We start from the raw sequence: 21434 nt of genomic DNA, 5'->3' as shown, positions 1-21434 counted from the left end.
GATAAAAAAAATTGCAAAAATACAAACACACACTGTCCTAAAGATCTGAACCAACACTTAAAAGTGTGATGTATAATAAATAACAATTGGCATGAGATTGAAGAAACAAATAGTTGCATTTCAATTCATCAGGTCAAAACCACAGGGATTATTTTTAATTTCATAACTCAATATGAAAATCAGAAGGTTAAACTTAGTTGCATTTACCCTGCACACGTTCACATGCACTCCCCCACCATAGTGCAAGTCATGGTCAAAATGATAAACCAAGATATAATATGTATATAATATCACATTTAGTTACAAAAAAAATGAGTGTACTGTACTTCTGTATAATAAGATATAAATGGGAAAGCACATGGAAGCACAAAGATCTGAACCGTCAGATTCTAAATTTCATAGCGCAACATGACCAGACAAGAGTTAACATCAGAAGATCTTGAAAGTTTCCAAACTCTCTCCCATCATAATGCTATTTAGTGGTCATAAAACAAGAAACAGAAAAAGAAAGTAAAAGCACTTGTCATTGAAGGAAAATGTGTACATTACTGTATAAGAAAATGAGACGTGGAACAACATTTGTTTACATGAGAACATGCATATTCCAAAGTCATGACAGATAAACTTCAATGGGCATTCTAAAATGTAGTGAAAGGACAAAAGAACCTAAAGTTCCTTAAAAAAAAAAAAAAAACACTACTTTTTATGAAAAGAGTGCTGTGGAGCCGATGGACCACATTATGAACATTGAAAAGTGAAAGTGACATGACATAGATTTGTGCTCTGCATTTAACCCATCCAAAGTGCACACACACAGTAGTGAACACACACACACCGTGAACACACACCCAGAGCAGTGGGCAGCCATTTAGGCTGCGGTGCCCGAGGAGCAGTTGGGGGTGCCGGTGCCTTGCTCAAGGGCACCTCAGTGGTGGTATATTGAAGGAGGGGAGAGAGCGCTGGTACATTCACTCCCACACATACAAGCCTGCTGCTGTAGCGAGCACATGGTGGGAGCAGATGTTCTTCACAAGTTTTTGCAGAGCCTCAGTGGTGTATTTCATGTGCTTGAGGTAGTGGATGTTCACTGCATACAGACCCAGATTAGGAGTCCAAACACCTTGGGGATATGGGAGATGTACAGTGGATACGAGATGTCCGGTAAATGAGAGCAATGTTGAGTTATTATCTTGGGAAGCACATTCACATTGCTGCCCTCTCAGTTGCTAAATCAGAAAATGCCTTCGTCAATCTCTTCAAATCATCCCTAATTTCACCGGATGGCTGGAAAACACAAAATATTACATTTACATATTAAATTTATACAACAAATGAAACACACATATGTACATACACTATTAAAGTGTGTGTTTTGTTAAAAGCACAGTTACCAATACATTGAAAATTGTCGTTTCAACCCTCAAGTGGAAGATATTTTGAAAAAATTTAACCAAAAATGAAGTCAAAAGTAAATTGGTGCTCCTCAACTGTTTCGCGTTTACAAACATTCAAAATAACTTCCTGTATTAAACTGTTAAAAGCCTGTACAAATTTCTTTGTCTGCTGAACACAAAAGACTTTACAAAATCCCAATGGGGAAAATAAGTGGAAAAATAACCCCGGGGAAACCCAACTAGGCCTAAAAAAGGGGGGGAAATTATTTTCTTCACTGGTATTCTACATGATTTCTTAAAATGTCATTAAATGTGACAAACCCAACACAATATATTAGTTTTTTTTTTTCTAATCCAATTCTAACTGTCTAATCTTGTCCCACCATTTTAATAATGATCAGAGAAAATATATCGGTGTAAAGAGAGGTATTCCTTTAAATAATAGTCTGTTGCACTGCATGTTCAGAGTAAAGCATGACTCTTTAAGGGTTGGTTAACCCAAAAACGCATGTTTTACTCACCCTCATGGCATCGTAGGTGTGTATAGCCCTATTCGGACGGGACTAGTTTTACAGGGGGTCGTTAGAGAAATCTGTGTTTCACAGACGTACTTGGTGATTTTAATCCCGTCCGAATCTGCCATGTCTGGTTTTTCTCATTAACAACTCCTCTGTAATAATTCCAGAGCGACAGTACCCTACTGTTTTTCAGCAAACTGCATATCCTCTGAGAAAAATAATCCCGTCCGGAATGCGAAATGTCCTGTGATTGACAAGCGATATTTATTTCACAACGCCGTTTGCATTGTGTTGCTTTTGGCCAAAGTGAATTACTGTAGATGATACTACAGCGTGCATGTTTCGATATATTTTCATTTCCCGGCAAAGAAATCAGTAATTATAAAAAAAATAAAAATAATAAAACAAGAGCCAGAGTCACGTAAAACTGTTAATATTGGCTATTGTATATCAGGTCAGGTAAAGATTTAACGGTACTCACGTTCATTTATGCCATCAGTTAAACTAATGTTTTAATTACAGATGTACCTTTATGGAAACTTAAAATCGCTAGTTTAAGCCTACGAAAAAAAAAACAAATTAAGCACTAAAGAAACCACACCTTAGCATGGCTTTTGCTACACTAGCACATGTTAGCTTTTAGCATTTATTGTAAATAATACTAATCGTAATCAATCCGAATGACTCACGTTATATGCAATGCACGCGTACAGAGCGCATGATCTCTGTGACGCCCAGATGCACAAAACAGACACCCTCCCACCTCTGTAATAAACACGAAGTTTGAGATCCTGTCCGGTCAGAATTGGTACATGAAAAATTGCAGACTCAGGTGGTAAGAGCGAAACTACAAACTTATTTAGAAAAACTAGTCTCCCGTCCGAATAGTGCTTATGACTTTCTTCTTTCAGACCAATCCAATCGGATTATATTAAAAACTATTCTTGCTCTTCCAAGCTTTATAATGGCAATAGATGGGTTTTTTTGTCTTCAACAGGTCCAAAAAAGTAGTCAAAAAAAGTGCATCAATTCATAATTAAAGCTGCAAGCAGCGAGAAAGGGCCCTCGCACCGGGGCTTCACCACCAACCGGTGGCCCTAGGAGAACAGCTAACGTTGGGCCATATGCTTATAAAAAGGCATATTGTGCCACATTTCCTTGCTTCAAACCTGGGGGCGATGCGTTATAACTGAATTGGCATGGTAAATGTCTTTCATGGCTAGGACTCTTACCAAACATGCAAAGTTTCGGCCAGATCAGACATTGCATGTTGGTTAATTTCCTGTTGCAGCAGGTGGTCATAAGACTATAAACAAATATTGGCCTAAAGAATGAGTTGTGAAGGCCAGGACCACATCAAACACAAGAAGTTTGGGCAGGACCCGGATATTGCATAAGCTTAAGTTAGTTTAAAACAAGTACTTTCTTGTCGCCAGCCCGTTTTTAACTGAAAGATGGGCCTTAAAATCTGTTGACACTAGGAATCTTATCAAACCCAGGATTCTTATAAAAAGTGGTTGAAATTTGGGGCAGATTGGGCATTGTATGCAAGAGTTTACAACAACTTCCTGTTTCATAGTGTTTAATAGCATCCTTTAGCACTTAGTAAGTGTTTGCTAGCAGGTTTGCAGAATATTTTCTAGCATGATTAGCACACACAATGGCATATGTTCGGTGTTGGTATAGTGCATAAAAGTATTAAGAAACATGTCACTTCCTGTTGTCAGTAGGTGGCACTATAACTATAAACCAAATATGCCGCATGTAGATATCTTCAGGCCAGGACTTAATCAAACTTGTGAAGCTTGAGGCAGATTGGACATTGTATGCACGTAGTTACAGTAATGTTCTACTTCATTGCATTAATAGCATGCTTTAACACTGAGCTAAGTGTTGCTAGCATGGTTTAGTATGTTTAAGTGTTGCTAGCCAATGTATTTTAACACCTTCCTGACACTTTTAATATGTTGCCAGGAGTCCATAACAGTGTTAAACATGACACTTCCTATTGCCAGTAGGTGGCGCTATGACTATAACCCGAATAAGGGCATGTTGATGTGTTCCTGACAGGACTCTTGTCAAACGTTTGAAGTTTGGGGCAGATTGATCATTGCTTGCCTGAGTTACAGCAATTTCCTTTTTTACGGCATTAGTAGCATGCTTAGCACTTAGCTAAATGCTACTAGCCTGTATAAGTATGTTTCTAGCAGGTTTCCCGCCTATTTAACACTTGTTGACACTCTTTTAATATTTTCCTAGGAGTCCATTACAGTGTTAACCATGGTCACTTCCTTTTACAAGCAGGTGGCGCTATGTCTATAACTGAATTTGGGAATGGGTGTTTGTTCAGGGCATAACACCTATCAAACGTATGAAGTTTGGGGCAGATCGGACATTGATTGCTGCTGAGTTACAACAAACATTCCTGTTTTCATAGTATTAATTAGCATGCTTTAGCACATTAGTTAATGTTGTTAGCATGTTTGAGAATATTTCTAGCATGTTTAGCACACAATTGGGCATTTATTTTTTGTTTGCTAATAGTGCATATCAGTGAAAAACATGTCACTTCCTGTTACCAGTAGGTGGCGCTATAGCTATAACCAAATATGAGCATGTAGATATCTTCAGGCCAGGACTCTAATCAAACTTGTGAAGCTGAGGCAGATTGGACATGGTATGCACGAGTTACAGTAATGTTCTATGCCAGCCTATTTTAACACGTTGATGCTTTTTATTATTTGGCAAGGAGTCCATAACAGTGTTAAACATGCCACTGTCCTGTTGCCCATCAGGTGGCGCTATGCTATAAGCCCAAATACAGGCATGTTGATGTGTTCAGGACAGGACTCTTGTGAAAGGTGTGAAGTTTGGGGCAGATCGACTATTGCTAGCCTGAGTTACAGCAACTTCCTTTTCACTGTATTAGTAGCATGCTTTAGCACTTAGCTAAGTGCTACTAGCATGTTTTTAGTATGTTTTTAATATGTTTGCCAGTGTTATTTAGCACTTCCTGTCACTTTTTAATATGTTGCCAGGAGTCCATAACAGTGGTTAAACATGACACTTCCTGGTGGCCAGTAGGTGGCGCTATGACTATAACCCGAAATAAGGGCATGTTGATGTGTTCCGGACAGGACTCTTGTCAAACGTTTAAATTTTGGGGCAGATTGATCATTGCTTGCCTGAGTTACAGCAAGTTTCCTTTTTTACGGGCATTAGTAGCATGCTTTAGCACTTAGCTAAGTGCTACTAGCATGTATAAGTATGTTTTCTAGCATGTTGCCAGCCTATTTAACACTTGTTGACACTTTTTAATATTGTTCCTAGGAGTCCCATTTACAGTGTTAACCCTGTCACTTCCTGTTACAAAGCAGGTGGCGCTATGTCTATAACTGAATTTTGTGAATGGGTGTGTGTTCAGGGCATAACAACTATCAAACGTATGAAGTTTTGGGGGAGATCAGATATTGCAAAGTGCCTGAGTTACAACAACAACTTCCTGTTTCATAGTATTAATAGCATGTTTTAGCACTTAGTTAATGTTGTTAGCATGTTTGATGAATATTTCTAGTCTTTCTAGCATTTTTAGGCACACAATGGCATTCTTTTTTGTTTGCTAATAGTGCATATCAGTGAAAAACATGTCACTTTCCTGTTGCCAGTAGGTGGCGCTATAGCTATAACCAAATATGAACATGTAGATGTCTTCAGGCCAGGGACTCTAATCAAACTTGTGAAGTTTGAGGCAGATTGGACAATGTATGCTTGAGTTACAGTAATGTTCTATTTCACTGAATTAATAGCATGCTTTAACACTGAGCTAAGTGTTGCTAGCATGTTTTAGCATGGTTCTAGAATTTTGCCAGCCTATTTAACACATGTTGATGCTTTTTATTATTTTGCAAGGAGTCCATAACAGTGTTTAACAAGACACTTCCTGTTGCCAATAGGTGGCGCCATGACTATAACCGAATACTGGCATGTTGATGTGTTCAGGACAGGACTCTTGTCAAACGTTTGAAGTTTGGGGCAGATCGGACATTGCTGGCCTGAGTTACAGCAACTTCCTTTTTCACTGTATTAGTAGCATGCTTTAGCCACTTAGCTAAGTGTTGATAGCATGTTTTTAGTATGTTTCTAGCATGTTTCCAGCCTATTTACCACTTGTTGACACTTTTTAATATGTTCCTAGGAGTCCAAAACAGGTTTAACCATGTCACTTCCTGTTGCCAGCAGGTGGCGCTATGACTATAACTGAATTTGGTCATGAGTGTTTGTTCAGGACACTCAGAACACCTATCACACATGTGAAGTTTGGGGCAGATCGGACATTGCTTGCCTGAGTTACAGCAACTTCCTGTTTCACAGCGAAACATCAAACTTTGACAGGCCGCCAGGGACACACCCCTTGACGAAAACTCAAAACCTTCGCAATTTAACATCACAAAGGTCTTATGATGACACTCACCAAATTTGAAGACAATCCGATTAAAACTGTAGGAGGAGTTCGTCAAAGTACGAGGCATGGAAATGGCAAAAACTGCACAAAAATCCCTACAGGAAATTCAAAATAACTTACTTCCTGTTGGGATTTTGGATTTTGTACCAAGAAACTTTTTTGTAGATAATGGTGTGCTACACGTGTGTACCAATTTTCATGCCATGTACGTGAAACGTAGCTCGAGGCGCACTCCTTTGAAATTTAATAGGTGGCGCTATCGAGCCATTTTGCCACACCCACTTCTGAAACCTATATCAGATGTAAATTTTCGCCAGTTTCTGATGCGTGTGCAAAGTTTCGTGAGTTTTGGAGCATGTTTAGGCCCATCAAAAATGTGACTCATTGCGGAGAAGAAGAAGAAGAATAATAAACGGAGCAATTCCAAGAGGGTCCTCGCACTGCAGTGCTCGGGCCCTAATAAAAAGTGCCTCACACAGCTCCGAGGGGTGAATAAGGGCCTCCTGTAGTGCATCCATGTGTTTTTGTAAAAAAAATATATATACATATTTAAAATGTTATTTAAAACATTTAGAAAACTTTCGTGAGAGCTGTTCCGGGTGGATGAAGTAGGACATAGGAGTCATGCATGCACCGGTGATTAGTGACGAACATGAAAGAGCGGAGGAGAGACAACAATACACCTGTCACGAAGTAGAAGCACAACATTAGGCTTGCACGTATGATAGTCAGTGGAAGAGAGAAAAAAGTGTTTATAACGTTTTAAATATGGATATTTTTCTTACAAAAATGCATCGATTTGCTACAGGAAGCTTTTATTCACCCCCCAGAGCCATGTGAGGCACATTTTATTGATGGTTGGGTACATTTTATTTGACTATTTTTGGACTGCTGAGAAAAAAAACACACCTGTCTACTGCCATTAAATAACTTGGAAGAGCCAGGACACTTTTTAATTTAACTCAGATTGGATTCGTCTGAAAGAAGAAAATCATATACACATAGGATGCCTTGAGAATGAGTAAAACTTGGCCTAATTTTCATTTTTGGGTGAACTAACCCTTTAAGAAAAGTTGCTAATGGCCAATATGCCAGCACTGAACATTTTTCAGGATTCACAACAGTATTCAGCAAAATAATAAAGAATAGCGGTGTCCATAAACAGGGTTTCTGCTGGTTTTATGAAGATAAATTCAAAACTTTATAAAGACCTTTTAAATACCAATTATAGAAAATTCAAGGAATAAAACTGAAGGGAAAATAATGTCCAAATTATGTTCTCTAAAGTTTGAAGCTGTTTTCCAATGCAAATATCTCACATTTTTCGTAAAGGGGTTCACCCAAAAAAGAAAAAGAAAGAAAATTGTCATTTACTAAACCTCAAGTTGTTTTAAACCTGAATGAGTTTATTTCTGTTAGTCCCAGTCCCAGATACTATAACACAGTACACACCCCACAACGTGTTACAACTTCAGATCACCCAGATTTCTTCTTCTTCTATTACCTGGACCACATCACCGCAGATCGCTGGCGCCCAACTTTACCATCCAGACGATGCTTTTTAAATGACACAACACAGAATTATAACAAAATAAAAGGAAATATTCACACATTTGTGTCGTTTGTTTATTGTATGGCTATTTATATAAGAGTATAGCTATGCTATTATTACTTTTATTCTAAAGTGTATAGTTTTGAACGTATGCAATTTGCTTCTGAACGTATATTCACCATAGACTGTATAAAACAGATATTCACGCAGCATTACACTGGGTTCTGGTAAGGCACTTGAATGACTACTTCAGAAAAAATGAAAGACGAGTTTGAAACGTTACCTTCAGAACTTCATCTGAACCAAGCTTATGTCAGCAATATCAAATGTAATGTTAAAGGGTTAGTTCACCCAAAAATCTAAATTATGTCATTAATGACTCACCCTCATGTCGTTCCAAACCCGTGAGACCTCCGTTCATCTTCGGAACACAGTATAAGATATTTTAGATTTAGTCCGAGACCTTTCTGTCCCTCCATTGAGAATGTATGTACGGTATACTGTCCATGTTCCAGAAAGGTAATAAAAACATCTTCAAAGTAGTCCATGTGACATCAGAGGGTCCGTTAGAATTTTTTGAAGCATCGAAAATACATTTTGGTCCAAAAATATCAAAAACTACGACTTTATTCAGCACTGACTTCTTTCCCGGGTCTGTTATGAGCGCATTCACAAGACTGCAGTTTAGTGATATCCGGTTCGCGAACGAATCACTCGATGTAACCGGATCTTCTTGAACCAGTTCACCAAATCGAACTGAATCGTTTGAAACGGTTCGCATCAACAATAAGCATTAATCCACAAATGACTTAAGCTGTTAACTTTTTTAACATGGCTGACACTCCCTCTGAGTTCAAATAAACCAATATCCCGGAGTAATTTCATTTACTCAAACAGTACACTGACTGAACCGAGCCAGATAACGAACGAAACATTGATTATTGTATTGTATTACAATACATACAATACAATACATTTAGAGTTCGTAAAATACACACTGATGTCAAAGGAAGAGGCAATAATAATCCTTTTCCATTATAATTAGACACGTTTTATTCATATCAGATACACATTGTGTAAGTAACTTTAAAGTTTACACTATTATTCTCCCAGTTCCCCAGCCACTTCCTTTTATGTATTTCCGGGAGAAGTGGATGAATTCACGTGTTGTAAATCCAACAGATCCGATTCTCTGAACTGCGTCTGCGGCACAAACTAAGATGGCGGCGCCCACCGCGCATACAGCTCAACTAACGCGATCGTTATATAAAGGTGTTTAAACAACAAAACACTTCCACTTGCATATATTTTGACAATCCGGAATACCAGCTATTTCATGCCATATCTAACAAATTTGTGAATATTTTTGAATAAAAAAGGAAAAAAATGACATAAAAGCAGATCATCAATCATTCAGCTCTGTTGTTGTTTGCGATATGTCACGTGACAAGCAATGACGCGTCACCATGGAAACCATAAAGTGACACATTCTAAATAACGGTCGCCTTGAAAAACTCACGCTGGGGGGTCAGCCAGAATATTTTAAACTTATGTGTGAAAGGGTTAATTCAATACTTGTTAAATGGTGTTTGCAGAAAAGTCTGATACAAATAAAAAATATTATTATATATATATATATATATATATATATATATATATATATATTAATTCTTTTAGTAATTTTGTCCCAGGCATTACTAGATTACGTCAGCGTCAATCTCAATCAAGTTACGTACATCACGCACAGCAACACACACAACGTAGAACAATAATTATTCAGCATGACACAGAAATGCTTTACCGAGTAATTCGTGTTTCTGACACGTGTGTGTGAGCCGCTCAGACCTACTCGACTGGTTCCTGATGCAGAATAATGAACGAGTTCAACCCAACATAGCTGCACAGTTACTCTCCGAGAGAGAACAGGTGGATATCGAGTGGCTCGTGCAGAATTGTAACACTGATTTTGCACGTAGAACAACAAAATATAAGTTTGTGTGCTTTGAGACTGGGCATAAAAATCGATTTGCTGTACATTTCACGCGACGGGAGGGTTGTTGTTATTTAGATTGTCACTTTATGGTTTCCATGGTGACGCGTCATTGCTTGCCAAAAAATACAGAGATATGAATTGTTGCTCATATCGCTCAGACCTATACAGAAGTGTACTGGAGTTTTAATTAAAGTGCATTTAATAGCATAAAAAAATGTAAACTGTTTTACACTATTTTTATACCCTCATATGTCACCAGATGTCACCAAAAAGTTGGTTTTTGGCTCTGAACTTACTGGAATGATTTGTTTTTACTGAAGTATAAGAAATATTAAATATTACATAAATAAGCATATTTTACATTAAATATGGTACTTTTAGAGCCAAATAAATAATAATAAAAAAATACATTTTTATTTTATTGAAGACAGTGATATGACATTTATTGAAAAAAACAAAAGGACAAATTAAGGGCTGCTGTGTGAAGGATGCTTGAGGGTTAAAATAAATGTAAGAAATAAAAATAATTAAATTTGCATCTAATTAATGGCAATATTTTGATGGAGTCTTTTATAAAAACCAGCACTGTAGTGTTTTTCTTTAATATCACAGCTGCAGTGACTGCTAGAATCTAGAAGTGCTTCTCTCATTACTGCACACCAGTATTAGAGTACAATCAGGATAAAGACACGAGTCCCTCCGAGATTTTAGACAAATCAATAATGAATGCAACTTCCACAGGCATATAGAAATATATAGAAAAATATGAGGTGGAAAGAATGGTCTTTTATCTCACACTCGAGGTTAAAGACTCACCAGTATGAGGCTAAAGGGCCACAATATTGATACAAATATTTCAACTAAAGTAATATGTTTTGCATAATATCTGAGTTAATTATTGTCTAAAACAACCCCTTCAGCAATGTTTGTACCATATTCTGCTTTGATAAAAATAATTTACTTTTATTAACTGAGTACATTGCAAAATGGATTTATAAAACAAAAATACAGGAATATTTCATTATAAAGGAAAAGATTGTGAAAGATTCTTACACTGCCTGAAGATCTCATAGTAACTTAATATGACTTTACAGCATCTCAATTAAATTATAATTGTTTATATTTTGTGAGTGATTTAATATTTTTAAATATGATGTTTCATTAAAAATATGGTGATCATCTCTTTTCCCCAAATATCCTCCTTTTCATATTCTTCAGTTACTGAAAATCTGTTGATTTAATTACTTTGGACAAAACTGAAAACATCAACAAGAACTTTGTTTAAAATATAAGCCGTTTTTAATGATTCTCATTTGTCTGTAATAATTTTAATTGTAATAATTTTGACATGAGTCCATCTTTAGCCCCATTGTAAACTACCAAACACCAGTCACAAAATATTAATTATCAAATACAATTATTATAATTATATATTAATTCAGTGTGAGAAAAAATGAAGAGTGATGTCTATTTTCCAAATATACCTGCCTCTCAACCTCCCCACAATCTTAAACACCAGAGTAATATGTCATAGTAATACTGTAATGTTACTATATTATACTATAATATTTTAACATTATTGCATGTATAATACTACAAAAGGTTTGAAGAATGAAAATGATAAACTAGTTCAGTATGAGGAATCATGTGAGTAGAGTGCATTTCCATAGTTTCTTATCTTGTGCTTGTGCTGGCAAGTTGAAATCTCTATAGCACTGATCCTGGTGTATAGAAAAAGTAGTGCTCATACAAACACACACACAAACACACTCTCACCCTAAAACTTAGACATAGTCTTATAGATCATTCATGTTCTTCACTCTCTGCAGGCTGTATGATTGCGGTATTGGAGAGGAAGGCTGTGCTGCTCTGATTTCAGCTCTGAGATCAAACCCCTCACACCTGACAGAACTGGATCTGAGCTTTAATAATCCAGGAGACTCAGGAGTGAAGCTGCTCTCTGCTCTACTGAAGGATCCACACTGTAAACTGAAGAAACTATGGTGAGTGTTATTATATTATTGAACACAACAAACAGTGTGAAAGTACTGCCCAAACAAAATCATTTCATGTTAAAGGGATTATTGAACACAACAAACAGTGTGAAAATAATTTAACACAAAAACATTTCATGTTAAAGTTATTATGACTTTATTTGTAAAAATTATGACTTTATTTGGAAAATAAAAGAAGATATTTTGAGAAATGTTTTTGTCCACACAATGGAAAGCAATGGTGCCCAAACTTTGGTTACCAACAATATTCAAAATATCATGTTTTGTGTTTCACAGAAGAAAGAAGCTCATACAGGTTATGAACGACATACAGGGAAGAAAATTATGACAATTTATATTTTTGGGTGAATGATTCCTTTAAAAATCAAAATGTAAATGATCAAATACAATGATTATACTGAATGTGCCCAAAACAAATGTATGTTTGTATATAGGGCTGCAACAAAGGATTATTTCGATACTCGATTAATCTAACGATTATTAGAACGATTGATTGACTAATCGCTGATTATTTCACTGAATAATCAATAGAATTTTATTGATTATTCAGCTCTTGCAATTAGTTAAGATACTGTTATACATAAAAAATACATAAAAGGTAGTCTAATCACTTCAGCTTTGGGAAATAATATTATGTAATTACAATTATTATACATTAATGTATACAAATAAATATATTTGACACACAAAATGAGATGACACAGAGAATCCTTCTTATTTACCATTTAATTACTATATGAAAAATAACTGAATGACACATCATTCTGCCTAACATCTCCTTTTGTAAGCATATAATATGGATAAGAAACAAAATAAAGGGAAGTGATTAGATGTTTTATTTTTGGATAAACAATTTTATTCACAATATACACTACCAGTCAAACATTTTTGAACAGTAACATTGTTTTTAAAGAAGTCTCTTCTGCTCATCAAGCCTGCATGTATTTGATCCAAAGTACAGCAAAAACAGTCAAATTTTGTAAAAACTATTTAAAATAACTGTTTTTTATTTGAATATATTTTAAAATTTATTCCTGCGCTTTCAAGGCTGAATTTTTAGCATCATTACTCCAGTCACATGATCCTTCCGAAATCATTCTAATATTCTGATTTGCTGCTCACAAAAAAATAAAAATACAAATAAAAAATGATATTGACTCCAAGCTTTTGAATGGTATGGTGTATAATGTTACAGAAGCTTTTCATTTCAGATAAATTGATGGATCTTTCTGTTCTTAATATGATGTTGTGAATTTTTTTATTAAATAAATAATAATAAATAAAATAAATAAATAATGATTAAACAGCTGAATTAAACACTCAGCTGTTTTAAATATTGACCATTTTTAACATAATAATAATAAAATTCAATGGATCCTTGTTTAATTCAAGTATTATTAGTAGTGTTTTTTTTCTGAAGAAAATTTAGCTTTGATCACAAGAATAAATTACATTTTAAAATATATTCAAATAGAAAGCAGTTATTTTAAATAGTAAAAATGTTTCACAATATTACTGCTTTTGCTGTATTTTGGATCAAATAAATGCAGGCTTGGTGAGCAGAAGAGACTTCTTTTAAAAAAAAAAAAAACATTACAAATCTTAACGTTCCCGTTCAGAAACTTTTGACTGGTAGAGTAATCTCTCTTAAAATCGGATGCATTTGCTCCATAGACAGTAAAAGAAATGGACACAGCAACACCGTTGGATTTAACGGAGACAAGTGAAGTCAATTAGAAGCACGCACTTCCTGGGGGTCTAGCGTACTGCGCAGACTCAAACTCAGCTTGATGATGTAAATGTCACGTGAGCAACCTGTCTGACAATTGTAAGTCTTCTAATCGCTGACTTACAATTGTCAGAGAAATCTAAATCACCCACCGAATCTTGCAGACGTTGTTGAATAATTTTGTCCCGTTGCTTTTCTGGACTCTCTATGGGCTTCTCTCTTGACTTCATGCCTCCACGTCCCCCCGATAGCCTCATAGACAGTAAAAGATTGCCTGCTAGCTTCTCCTCCTGTCCATACGGTAATTTCTCTACTGTGTGACAGAGAGTCGCTGGTTATGACGCAATTGTTAGCCTATTTTTACAAAAACAGCTTCTACGGGGCAATAACGTAAGATACAAGGTAATGGGGCCTTTTATACATTTTCGTGTTTCTGTAGAAATAATGAATGGACAAATGGAGTCTTTAAACGCCTCAGATGTAAAGTTATTCGCTGTCAAAGTGACGCCAAAATGAATGGGAGTCAATGGAATGTTAACAGCAGGTGGGGGTCCGCTAGCCAATGGCGGCGCCCAGGGACGCTTCAATAAAATATGAAACCCTGCCCCCCTGGTTTGCTCTGAAGCAGCTGAGCGCTGTCTCTTCTTCTCTTGAATTACATCCAGGAGGGCTGAATTACAGTCTTGCGCTACAGCGCCACACTGGTCAAACCGCATTATTGCAGGCTCTAAATTAGGTCAAATTAAATCAAATTACTTTTCGATAACAAAAATATTTGTCAACAATTTTTTATTGATAATGTCGACTAATCGTTTCAGCCCTATTTGTATATACACTTATTTGTCATTGATTTTTTATTTTCGTTAATTTAGAGTGAGCCAAAATTCTATACATTTGCAGTAATTAATTGGCCATAGTTTCAGATATAAAGTACTGTATATATATATATATATATATATATATATATATATATATATATATATATATATATATATATTTGCTGCATATAGAATTACAGTGTACTGAACTGAACATTGTCCTGTACATTAAGAGTAAAATACTGGCAGCACATTTGTCTGTAGTTTACTGTAATTGTTCAGTACTTCAGCCACTTTACAGTGTTACTGTAATACACTATAATAAACATACAGATAAATAATTACAAAAATGACAGATTGACAGTCTTTCTCCAATTCATGAATAACAGATTTACATGTACTCAATAATAGCACCAAGTCTTGAACATTTTAATCTGTTTGAAGAGTATTTATATAAGAGGAACAGCATTCATAAATGCTACTTTTTCCGCTGTCAGGTCTGCACCTCTCACTCTTAGATTCATCTTTGAGCAACTGATGTTATGTATTTATTATCTCTGAACTGGATTCTTATTGTTTAATTATGTAGTTAGCATGATACATTCTTACCTGACAAATAAAATATTATATTTGATTTATTCTGATCTCTCCTGAACTCATCATGACTAGTAGATCATGTGGAGGCTGATGTTTCCTCAAATCTGTGTCCATGACAGAACAGACTAAAGGCTCACGGATGAATGGAGCAGCAGGAACATCATCAGAGACCTTTTGATTTCTGTCTATCGCTGACTTAGCAAGTTGTGCTGAAGTGACTAACAAACTACACTTTTTGTTCTGAGCAAGCAGTAGACGAGCGATTTAAAGATATAAGTTAACCTTGCTCCTCTGACTAAGTTCAGATCGGAGAGTTTGTAAAAGCGAGATCCATGACCTCCGGTCGGTGTGAGACTCAAATGTGACAACGAGTCCCTGATGAATGAATTTCTGATAGTATTCACCTTATTCTTTAACACAGAAGTAAGCGATGGGCGAGACTTCTAGTTCATTAGCTGCTATAGCTAAATAATGAGAAGAATTACCAAAGCGCAGTAAACGGTAAAACTGTTTGCACTACAAACCAGTGTGTTTATATTTAATTTGTGTCATTAAAATAATATGGTAAGACACACCAATTTGTAATATCAAGCAGCAAAACAAGCTGTTTTGTACAGCTAAAAATAGCTGGAAGGAAATGAGATCAGAAGCAAGACCCATAAAATTTACAAATGGATAGGAAGTCCAGAATAATCAGATATCTCAATTAATTTTAACCAATATTTGTGATTAGTTACTAATTAGAAACACATTCTAAATTTAATAATCACTTGAAAATTAGAGTCAGATTAAACATAGAGCTACAATAAAATTTAAACTCGATCCAAATTAAGTGAACTTTAAAGAAGCGCAAGTAAAATATATGTCATATTTATACTATAATGTTACTCTTATTTTAACATCATCACCTATATAGTATTATAAACTAGTTCAGCATCACAATCAGGAATCATGTGAGTAGAGTGCATTTAAATTAATGTTTTAGCTGCTGGCAAGTTAAAATCTCTATAGCACTGATCCTGGTGTCTCAGAGATCATTCATGTTCTTCACTCTCTGCAGGCTGATTAAGTGCAGTATTGGAGAGGAAGGCTGTGCTGCTCTGATTTCAGCTCTGAGATCAAACCCCTCACACCTGACAGAACTGTATCTGAGCCTTAATAAACCAGGAGACTCAGGAGTGAAGCTGCTCTTTGCTCTACTGAAGGATCCACACTGTAAACTGAAGAAACTATAGTAAGTTATTGAGTCAGTGCTTTCATTTATTATCTTGTATTAAATCAGATCTTAGTGTATTTTAACTTTCTCTTTATTGTACAGTATTTGACAGTGGAAACTCCACAAGCTCCAAACAACTGAATCAAAACAACACGTCCTGATCAAGACTGTCACCTGGACAAATGCTGATATTGTAGTGAATTTGCTTTCATCACCTTAGGGAGGTGAAATAGTGCAGTGATGGGTACATGTCACTGTTGACGTTATGATGTTTGGATCACATGTCTCTTAAGGTGTGGTTATGAGTACATCACATAAGAAAGATTGGTGTGAAACCTAACTTGTAGAGCCTCTTTCTGTATCATTCACACAAGGAAGACACAAGAGTAATAAAATTAGTTGTATTAAGAAATGATAGACAAATGTAATCAATAACTACTAAATAAATACATGAATGAAAAAGCAAAAGTAATAAAGTAATAAAGTGCATAAGTGATTACGTCGGGTGTTGCTTTGTCAGAGCTGTGTGACCCTCCCTCTTTCCTCCTGTGAAACTTATTTGCATAGTCCAAACACACATTTTAGAAAAGTGTCACTTAAGTTTTACCGGTGCATTTTCACTTTCCAAACCAATACTTTCGGCAATGTTATGAACACTTTACGTCCAAACATGATGAAACATCTTTGTGTAAGATGTTGCACTACACTACTTGTGCAGACACAATTCTATAATGATACAATTTACTCGATGCTTTTTTTTATGACATTGAGATTTTATTTTTTGTTTATTTATTTATTTTGAAAAATGTAACATAAATAGGTTAAGCAAAACAAACAGAAAAAATATTTTGAGCATCCCTTATTCTTTTCTTTATTTTCTAATAATCACTATTCTGAAGTTGGCAACAGTGGGGAAAATCATAAAGTTGTATGTTATAGACACTGATTGAAAAGTATAAACTGAAAAACAAAACTGGAATGGAAAGTAAAGACCCCTTCAAGAGTCACGTGACGTGCTCATGAACCTAGTCGCACTTGAGTAGAGCTCCGTACGTTTGGCCCCTTTTTGCTGATTTTTTCGTTTTATTTTAAGTTAACTTCATTTATAATACTATTCCTGATGGCTTACAATCGGAAACAGCAGGAGATGTCTCCGTCGGCCTCTCCGATTAAGAAGAAATCCAAGCCACCGACCACGGATGATATGGTGGATAAATGGCGAATACTGTTGCGCACTTTGAGGACATTCTAAGAACTGAGTTGACAGCGATGCGGAACGAATTCGCTTCTCACATGTCAGTTGTTCAGTCGCTATGCTCCAAACTGGATCTTCTTACAGGGGAGATGAGAGAACAAAAGAAAGTTGTCGCAGATCATGATAGGCGAGTAGCCGCGCTCGAGCAACAGGTCGTGGGCTTACAGGATCGCAATAGATGCAGTAATCTGCGTCTGGTTGGATTGCCTGAAGGGTCCGAAAAGGATGACCCTATGGGCTTTGTAAAAAGATCGCTATCGACGTGGCTTCCGTCTCTGGCGGGCAAAGAGATTGAAGTGGAACGAGCGCATCGCGTGTACACAAGGCTCTCCTCAGATCGCGCTAAACCACGGGTGTTCATCTTTAAACTGTTGCGGTACACGGACAGGGAGCTCATTTTGCGGCCCGCCAGACTTCACGCCCCGGTGAAAACATCCGACGGAGCAACGCTGTCTTTCTTTCCAGACTTTTCTCCGGTTACCGCAAAAAGAAGAAGTGCATTCGCGCCAATTAGGAAGGAAATGAGAGAGGCAGGCATCCAGAATTTTCTTCTCTATCCTGCAACGCTGAAGGTTATTCTCAATCAGGGTGAACCTAAAATGTTATACTCCCCAGAAGAAGCGAGAGTTTTTCTCAGATCCCATTCATCCTCCAATTCTCAGTGAACTCCAGCTGGACATTTTGTTATCTAATCGGAGAGGAGATGCTCTAAATGGTTAGGCGACTGTATCTTTCACTGTTCACTGTAATGTTTACTTCTGAAGTTACAGTTACTGGAAGGTCTCATTGAGCATACAGTATCGCTTACTGATTATGGTGGTATCCCATTGTTCCCACAATGGACTCAAATCAAACTAAAGTAAAACACTCTGGGAGATAATCTATGATGATAATGGTTTACAATCCTTCCAGAATCTTTAAAACTCAATATAATCTGCCAGGCACTTCCTTTTTTATGTATTTGCGCATTAGATCAGCCCTGGGGGTTTATTTGGAGCCCTGGAACTCTCAACTGCCTATTCACCCTTTGCGCAAACTAATCCTTCCCCCTGAGGAATCTCCCTCCTCTGCTTTAGTCATCTACAGTATCTTTTTCTTCTTGAGCATTCATACAAACCTTTATCTATTACAACTGTTTGGGCTAAGGATATTAATGAGGATTGTACATGTTTTATTTTCGGATCAGATATGTGGGAATGTTTAAAACTGTCTTCTAAAAACCCTAACCACCAAATGATTCATTGGAAATTGCTGCATATGGGTTTACTTGACTCCAATGAAACATTTTCATATGAATCTGTCTTCTTCTCCTAAGTGCAATCTCTGTTCACAAGGATCTTTAGGCACATTTTTGCATTTTTTTTTGGGAGTGCCCCTCTCTCTCTCTCCTTTTTGGACTCTTCTCTCACAGGACCTTTCTTATTTGTTGGGTACTGAGATTTGTTTGACTCCACGCCATTTTTTCATGAATGACTTTTGGGACCTTACCTTGTCCGTCCAACAAAGATGTTTACTGTTAGCTGCTCTCACTGCAGCAAAAAAATTGCTAGTCAACCGTTGGAATCCTCCTCACACAATGGACAGACGAACCTGGGCGGTATATTTGTTGGACATTATCTCGATGGAACTCTCAACTTCTCGTATACATGGGTCTAATGTGAAAACTGTTAATTTATGGCATTCATCTTTTAATGTTGTGTCATCTTTTCTAAAATCTTTGTAAATATTATTTTATTGTATTTTTATGTATTAATATTACTTAATTTATTTTTATTATTATTTATTTTACTTTATGTATTTATTTATTATTTTTCTTCTTTATCCTGAGTTTACCAGGGGTGGGATGGGTTGGGATGGGTTCTAAATTTGCACAATTGCTTTTTGCTTGATACTACTGTTCACAGAAGAAAATTCAATAAACAGTTGTTAACAAAAAAAGAAAGTAAAGACCCCTTCTTTGTTTGAAGGTGATGTCTGATGTGATACAAGGACTGGGTGTCTGCTGACACTGATAGACCCTGTTAGTTATAGGGTACCCCCCTTCCCCGTGGCTCTTGTCCACACACAGATGTTAGGTGGAGGGAGAGGGGCCCCGACCTGCTTATGCTGAGAAGACCAGGGCCCGTATTTATCAAGCTTCTCAAAGTGCCATTTTAGTCTTAAGTGCTGAGAATTCATGAAATTTACTCCTACTTTTAAACTTAAGGATAAAATCAATTTATCAAATTTATTAAAGCTAAGAATCACTCTTACTCTCCCAGACAGCTCGAGAGGTCTCTCAAGTGTTTAGGAGGAGTTGCCAGTAGGGGCTTGTGATGACACGAGGAGACAGAGACATGCACTATTTTTTTTGTTTATTTTGAATTTTTTTGAATTGTTTGATGATGAGCAATTAATCAAACGGTTACATTTCCTCAGTTATTCAAACAGAAAACGAGCAAAGAACATTTACATTACCAAAGAACATCATAACAGACTTCAGTCTAGTGTGAGTATTATGCTCTTTAAAAAACACTCCCGTTGTGAAGCTTACACTGTATGACGGATAAATCTCTTATTCATAACCACTTATTTACACTGTACATGTCTGCTTTACGTCTCCGACACGGCCACCGGAGCTGATCGCAGAGAAATTTTTTTAATTATTTTTTTTTTTTTTTTACAAATTTTTTGAGCGTGTCATTATTGGTTGTTCTTGATGCTTCATTGATGATGGTAGGCTAGTCTATTTTTGATGGATAATAATAATTATAATTTATAAATAATAATACATGATACTATTGTCTATGGGCACAAAATTAAACTAAAGGTTGTGATGAGGCTTCATTTCCTTCCCATACTGTATTCTCTTGAAACATCTTTATTGTCAAACGTGTGTTGAATGTAAACTACTCTTAGAAATGGCACCATTCAATGTGAATTTATCTGAGAATATTCTTAAATAAGGAAATCTATCCAGTGACTGGTCTGTGTCGTCATCCAAAATCCTGTTTGTGGCACAGCAAAGTGTTGTGAAGACTGACAATTAAGATTTAGTCCGCCATTCTCATAGCCATCTCTACCCTTCTTCTGTCTTTGCTCTCTGTCCTCCCACTGTCTGCTCTCCTTTCTGGGGACATGCCTGTGACTGTTATGTCTCCTGTAACCTGAGAACCTGGGGCTCTGGGTGCTCTGTGAAGACTGCTGGGATGGACAAACCTGTTCTGGGGAAGTTCTGACACTTCAGATTGAAGAGGAGTCTTACTGTCATTTCCTGATTCAAGCACAGATGTATCTGGCTCTCTGTCTTTCCTGTTTGTGCCTGTCCTCTCACTGTCCCAGGATCACACTGGGAGATTCGTAAATGGCACCCAGGAGGGAAGACTCATCTGGACATCTTCTGTCACCCTGATGCATGGGTAACAGAAATACATCTTGGCTGACACGTTGAGAGTGAACTTATATAATAATAATAATAATAAACAATAATGGAAATGATTTCATCTTGATTTCCTCTGCTTGTGAAACACTAGTCTGTATGAGCAGCATGTGTGGATCACTGCAGACATCTACTTGACACTTCATGAAAATTTTTCAATGTTTAATCCCATAATATATAATGTGTTATTTTTTATTGTATGTTTAATGATTAAGAATGAGTGTATAGTGTATAAATTTAGGTTTTAGGTTTTTGATTTTTGTGACTTTATAGTTTTTAACACTTCTGTTGAAAGTTGGCTTGAAGGAAACACTTTGAATGTTTGCTGCATCTCCAGCACTGACACGTGTTCACAGACATTACAGAGATTATTAACTGTTCATTAGCATCTTTTTTCTTCTTCAATATTAGAATACCAAGGGAAATATCCGTTATTAGATATTAAAAAGCTAGTTATTTTCACACTT

General features: G+C 36.4%; 1 pseudogene; it reads left to right on the top strand.

The window, feature by feature from the left end:
- LOC109101285 overlaps positions 1-16793 on the top strand; it is a 51876-nt pseudogene extending 35083 nt beyond the window's left edge.
- The last annotated feature ends 4641 nt before the right edge of the window (positions 16794-21434 follow it).

The sequence above is a fragment of the Cyprinus carpio genome, unplaced genomic scaffold (genome assembly GCF_018340385.1).
Source record: "Cyprinus carpio isolate SPL01 unplaced genomic scaffold, ASM1834038v1 S000006811, whole genome shotgun sequence".
NCBI lineage: Eukaryota > Metazoa > Chordata > Actinopteri > Cypriniformes > Cyprinidae > Cyprinus > Cyprinus carpio.
This window is presented reverse-complemented; position numbering and strand designations above follow the sequence as displayed.